Here is a 6,486-nt window from a genome sequence, read left to right as displayed (position 1 = left end):
CCCTCTCTGTCTTTCACTCACACAGACATGCACACCACCACCATCAACTTTGCTAAATTGCTAATGAAAAACATTTATCAAGCAGCTGTGATTGAGCAGCACTATACATCCAACTATTTTCACGGTTGTTGTGGTCGTGATAATTTTGTGAGGCCACATCGAAAAGGCTCGGATGAGCTTGCCATAGTTCTACAAGTTGTGCCTCCATCGCTTGTGTCCAGATCACACGCTGCACTGCCGTGCTACGCCGTCTTTTTCGCTGACATTTGTGTTTGCGGGTCCGCAGTGTGAGAAGCTGCGGTGACACCCTCACGACCAAGCGATTGATGATCGGGAGCTGGTCGTGAGGTATTAATCGCTTCTCGTTACCCCACGTATACTACACGATGCACGACGCACGATGAAGGCCAAAATCGGGCCGATCGCCAAAACGGTCGCACGACTCAAAAATCGGCTCAAAATGGGCCAGAAATCGCACACTGTATGCCCAGCATTAGTTTGACTTGCTGAATTATGGTGTATAGGTAGTAGATTCACTGACAGTTAGAAGGAAAAAGAATTTATAAATCTTGGCTGAAAGTTGTTGCTTAATCAGTGTTTGTGTTTTTAGAATGGCGTATTTAACATGCTCAAATGTTGTATCACTACATAAAAGGATTGCGGTTCACACAAACATTCCTTCTTATCCTCCCTACGCTATTCGTTTTAATGTTAATGTATTCACATTGTAAAACAAAAAAAAAAGGGACAGCATATGAAAAGGCAAGGCAAGGCAAGTTTATTTGTAAAACATACATTTGTAGGGCCACATAAAGTATCTGCAGTTTGTGATGTGATAGAACTGAAACAAATGATTTTCCTTCCATATTCAAAGTGCCAAAGACAATGAGATCCCTCGGTTCATCTCTGTCTAAAAGTGGAAAAGAAGGACTTAGCATCCAGCCTTTTTATGGGAATCGTGATGCAGAGTGATAAAACTGAGTTTACTTAGATGTTATTTTGCTAATGGTTAATCATGTTTAAATGTAATCAATATGATGAAATAGAAAGTGTAGTTTGAGTAATAAAATTATTTGATGCCTGACTTCTTCACCTGGATTGCGGGAGTGCTTTTGACTACGCTGCTCATCCTTTAAAAGCAGGGTCAAACCATCCGCAGCTCTTATTACGCTGCCTTGATGATGTCAAACAGTGGTTGTCATTAAATTTTTTAAAGCTAAATGAAAATAAAACTGAGGTTGTCATTTTTGGCAACTTTAATCATATCGACAGCACTCTGGGCACCCTTTCCTCGTATTCTAAAACACATGTAAAAAACCTCGGTGTTGTTAGGATATTGCTTCAGGGAGCAGACATGAAACCGTCTTAGGTTTTAGCCATCACTTTTTTATTGTCTCCACACCACCCTCCGGTGGCTTCCACATGAACTGCACCTTAAACAACAACTGTTTACTCATATCATGACATCCCCCTTTTTTTTTTTTTTTTTTCTACAACAACAGGGGCAAACAACAAAGCAACCCACACCACCACTCAAGGCCCACGACCTGTGGAAAAAAGAAAGGGAGAAAAAAAAAATGCCTCTTGGCATACTCACATTTCTCTCCAGTGAACATATTTTTTCTTCCCATTTTTTTTTTAAATTTATTTATTTTTTTTATATCAAAGCATGTGCTCAAAACATAATGTTCATTTTATTCCTCAATAAGCCTTCTGGGCTTGGAAACAATACGTCCACTCGCAGTTTTGGGTGGGGAACTTGGAAACTCTGTGGGAGTGACATTTGTACTTTGCATGTCCATCTCACTTTGTCCCTGTGTTTCATCACACTCATTTTGCTGTGTTACATTTTGATTGTCCCTTGACTGCCTTAGAAACTTTCTGTTCCTTCTATATGTCTGTCCATCAGGCATCTGAACAACATAAGATCTTGGATGTTCAGATAAACCTGTCACCTGAGCTGGATTCCATACGCCCTGTTGCCACATTCTGACAGTGTCACCAACCTGCAGTTGCTTAAGTGCTTTGGTTCCTTGGTTAAAGTATTCTCTCTGTTTCTGTTGTCTTGTTTCTAACAACTGCTGCACTGTCTTAGTGACCATGTGAGGTTTCAATCCTTGCGATGTCGGTGGAAGTATTGTTCTTATGCGTCGACCCATTAGCAGCTGGGCTGGTGACGCTCCAATGTCCTCCAACGGTGTACTCCTCAGATTTATTAATGATAGATACGGGTCATTCCCCTCAGCTTTTGCCTTTTTTAACAAGAGTTTCACTGTTTGTACTCCTCTCTCTGCCATTCCGTTTGACTGTGCATGGTGGGGGCTCGTAGTGTTGTGACAAAACTCCCACTCTTTTGCAAAGTCTTGGAATTCACGGGAGCTGAACTGTGGTCCGTTGTCTGAAATCACCGTTTCAGGAATCCCGTGTCTGGCAAATTGTGACTTAAGATGAGTGATAACTGTTGCACTTCTTGTGTCTGACTTCAGCCACTCAACCTCAATGAACTTGGAATAGTAATCCACTAAGAGGAGATATTCCTGCTGGTCAAAAGTAAGTACACCTATCTTCTGCCAAGGTCTTTCAGGAACACTATGTGGATGTAGTGGTTCTTTGTTCTGTCGTTTCTGGTGAGTACTGCACACATCACAGCAGTTCACCATCTCTGTGATACTCTGTGACATTCCAGGCCAAAAGGGTACTTCTCTCGCTCTGCGTCGGCAGCTTTCAATACCCAAGTGACCCTCGTGAATGCGCTTTAGCATTTCTGCTCTCAGTGCTGCAGGAACAATAAGCTGCTCTCCTTTGAACAGAACTCCATCCACTACTGAAATTTGTTCCCTGTAATTCCAATACACTTGGATTTCTGTTGCAGCTTGGTTTCTTGTTTCTGGCCATCCATCCAGAACTGTCTCTGTAAGTTTAGTCAGTGTCATATCATTCCTTGTTTCCTTTCTGAATTCCTTTAGTTTTGCACTTGTCACAGGTAAGTTGGAAATTACCATGTGCACCTGGTCTTCTATCTCATTATCAGATGAGCTGGTCACTGGCAAATATGCTCTGGATAATGTGTCTGCGATGTACATTTCACTTCCTGGCTTGTGCTGTACTTGTACCTGATATTTTTGCAGTCTCATTAGGAGTCTCTGTATTCTTGCTGGAGCACTGCTCAACGGCTTTTTCATTATCACTTCTAGTGGTTTGTGATCTGACTCCACATTCACTTCTCTGCCATACACATACTGATGGAAACGCTCTGCACCAAACACAATTGCCAACATCTCCTTTTCTATTTGTGCATAACGCTGTTCAGTCTCTGTTAATGAGCGTGATGCATAAGCAACTGGCTTGCCATCTTGTAGTAAGACAGCACCGAGTCCACTTTTAGAAGCATCGACAGATAGTGTTACTGGAAGCTGTACATCGTAGTATCTGAGCACAGGAGCTTCAGTAAGAATTGTTTTCAATTTGTTGAATGCGTGCTGATGCTCACCTTCCCACTGCCATGCAACATCATCTCTGGTAAGGCCGCGTAATGGCTCTGTGTGTTGTGACATGTTTGGAATGAACTTTGCTAGGTATGTCACCATACCCAGAAATCGCTCCACATCTTTTTTGCACTCTGGTGTAGGCATTTTCTTTACTGCCTCTATCTTGCTCTGATCTGGTTTCAAACCATCTGCCGAGAAGATGTGGCCAAGGTATTTAATTTCCTCCAGGCCTACCTTGCATTTGTCCTTGTTCAGCTTAAAATTTTTTGCTCTTGCTCTCTCCAGCACTTGCCTCAGTCTGTCGTCATGCTGTACTTTAGTATCTCCCCAGATCAAAAAGTCGTCTATGTATGTCTCGACGCCATCAATCCCCTCAAACAGCTGCCTCACCGTCCTGTGGAATACTTCTGGAGCTGAATTAATTCCAAAAGGCAGGCGAAGGAATCTGTAACGACCAAAAGGTGTGTTGAATGTACAGAGACGAGAGCTGGCTTCATCCAATTTAAGTTGCCAAAATCCTGAGCTTGCGTCCAGCACAGTGAAGTATTTGGCCTTTGCCAGTCGGCTCGTTATCTCTTCAACTGTTGGCAACTGGTAGTGCTCTCTCATGACTGCTGTATTGAGATCACGAGGATCTAGGCAGACTCTCAGTCGTCCAGTAGCCTTTTCCACAATGTCGATTGGATATACCCACTGGGTAGGCTCTTCAATTTTTGTAATCACCTCCATTTTTTCCATTCTGTCCAGTTCTACTTTGAGTTTTTCTTTGAAGATGTCCATTTCATCACTTTTATTCAGTGCCATCACTCTCTTGATGAGTCCCATTTCTTCACATGTTTGAATTCCCAGAATTGGCTTGGTTTCTGATTTTACGACAATGAACTCCAAAGCAAAACTTTTCTTTTTGTATTTCACTGCCCAAGTGCACTTTCCTTTAACTGCTATTTTGTCTCCGGTGTATGTTGACAACCTGACATTTGTGGGTCTAAGCATTTGCTTATTTCCTATTCTTCGTAGTAGACTGTAGGGAACCACATTGGCTTGTGCACCAGTATCAAGTTTGAATTTCACAGGTTTATGGCCAACTTTTATTTCTACAGTCCATTCATCTGTTTGTGTCCGTGTTTTTGCATTTACAGCCCCAATGAACAGACTTGCCTGCTGATCCGTGGCTTCATCGGCGACAGTGTGCACTTTTCTCGATCTACACATTCTGGCAAAGTGATTCATTTTCCCGCAGTTCTTGCACTGTTTGCCATAAGCAGGGCATTGGCGTGATGCATGCTTAGTTCCACATCGTTTGCAATTAAACGTGCTTGCTTGGTCTTTGTCGTTCGGTTTCATCTTACTTTGTCTTTTTTGCTTGTCTGCTTATGTCTCACTGCATCTACGTCTTTACTTTCATGTGCAGAGACTTGAGCATTGCGATCCTCCTCATGCATTTGCTTGATTTGAGCTTTTGTGGTCTCAGCTGCAATGCAAAGCTGAACTACTTTTTCGAGAGTAATATCATCTTCTCTTAACAGCCTTTCTCTCATTGCATCCGATGTAATTCCACACACTACGCGATCTCTGATGAGGGATTCTTGCAGTTGTCCAAATTCACATGACTTGGCCCTTAGCTTTAGCTCCGTGATGTACTGGCTAATTGGCATATCCCCTTGCACACACGTGAAAAACTTGTACCTTTCATAGGTTATGTTCTTCTTTGGGCTACAGTATTCCTCAAATTTCTCCATTATTTTCGTCAGCTTATGCTCATCACCATTTTCCGCAAACGTGAAGGTATTGTACACTTCAACCGCTTCCTCTCCAGCAACGTGAAGAAATAGTGAAGACTGTACCTCGGGTGGCTTGCTAGCACCTCTTGTAGCCACTAGATACAGCTCGAACCGTTGCCAAAACCGTCTCCAATTTTCCGAGAGGTTCCCTGGCAGCAAATCAAGTCCAGCTGGCGGCTTAAGCCCTTCCATGTGTGCGACACTCTTCTATAGCCTTATCAGTTCACTTCTGACACCATGTTAGGATATTGCTTCAGGGAGCAGACATGACACCGTCTTAGGTTTTAGCCATCACTTTTTTATTGTCTCCACACCACCCTCCGGTGGCTTCCACATGAACTGCACCTTAAACAACAACTGTTTACTCATATCATGACAGGTGTTTACATTGATGGTTCTTTTAAATTGAATAAGCAGGTGAGTGCAGTAGTTCAGTCCTGTTTTTTTCAGTTAAGACAGCTAGCCAAGGTAAAGCCATACCTTCCGGCTAACGTCTTTGAGCGTGTTATTCACCTTTTTCTTACTTGCAGATTGGACTACTGCAATTCATTGTATTATGGTCTAGATCAGGCCACCATCCATCGTCTTCAGATGGTTCAAAATGCTGCTGCTCGCCTGCTAACTGGTACCAAACGGAGAGAGCATATAACCCCAGTTTTAGCTTCTTTACACTGGCTTCCTGTCTCCTACAGGGTCCAATTTAAACTTCTACTTTTTGTTTTTAAGTCACTTAATGCCCGAGCCCCTCCTTACCTGTCTCAATTCAATTCTTTATTTATTTGTCACATGTAGTTATAGCTGGTACAACATACAGTGAAATGTTTTTTCTGGCTAAAAAAGTACTCCCCCCGACTGTGCAAACATGCTAAAAAAGATTTTACATAAAACTAAGAAAAAAAGGGAAAGAAACAAAAGTTAAAAGTAAAAAAAATAAATATATATATATATATATATATATATATATATATATATATATATATATAAAAACAATGTAAAAGTCCATATGTTTGTGCTTATAAGTATATATCCATGACGTGCAAGATATTGCACTGTAATGATTTGAATAAAAAAACTATAAAAATATACATATTTACATAGTACAGATGTATATAATAAGGTACGGATAAGGTTCAGAGAAAAAAGTAAAGTGCAAATTATGTACTGTGTGTGAGATTGTCCATCATGTTGTCCGGTTTGTGTTTTGGTTGAGGAGTCTC

The sequence above is a fragment of the Astatotilapia calliptera genome, chromosome 4 (genome assembly GCF_900246225.1).
Source record: "Astatotilapia calliptera chromosome 4, fAstCal1.2, whole genome shotgun sequence".
In the NCBI taxonomy this organism is placed as follows: domain Eukaryota; kingdom Metazoa; phylum Chordata; class Actinopteri; order Cichliformes; family Cichlidae; genus Astatotilapia; species Astatotilapia calliptera.
The sequence above is the reverse complement of the archived record's forward strand: the minus strand, read 5'-3'. Positions refer to the sequence as shown.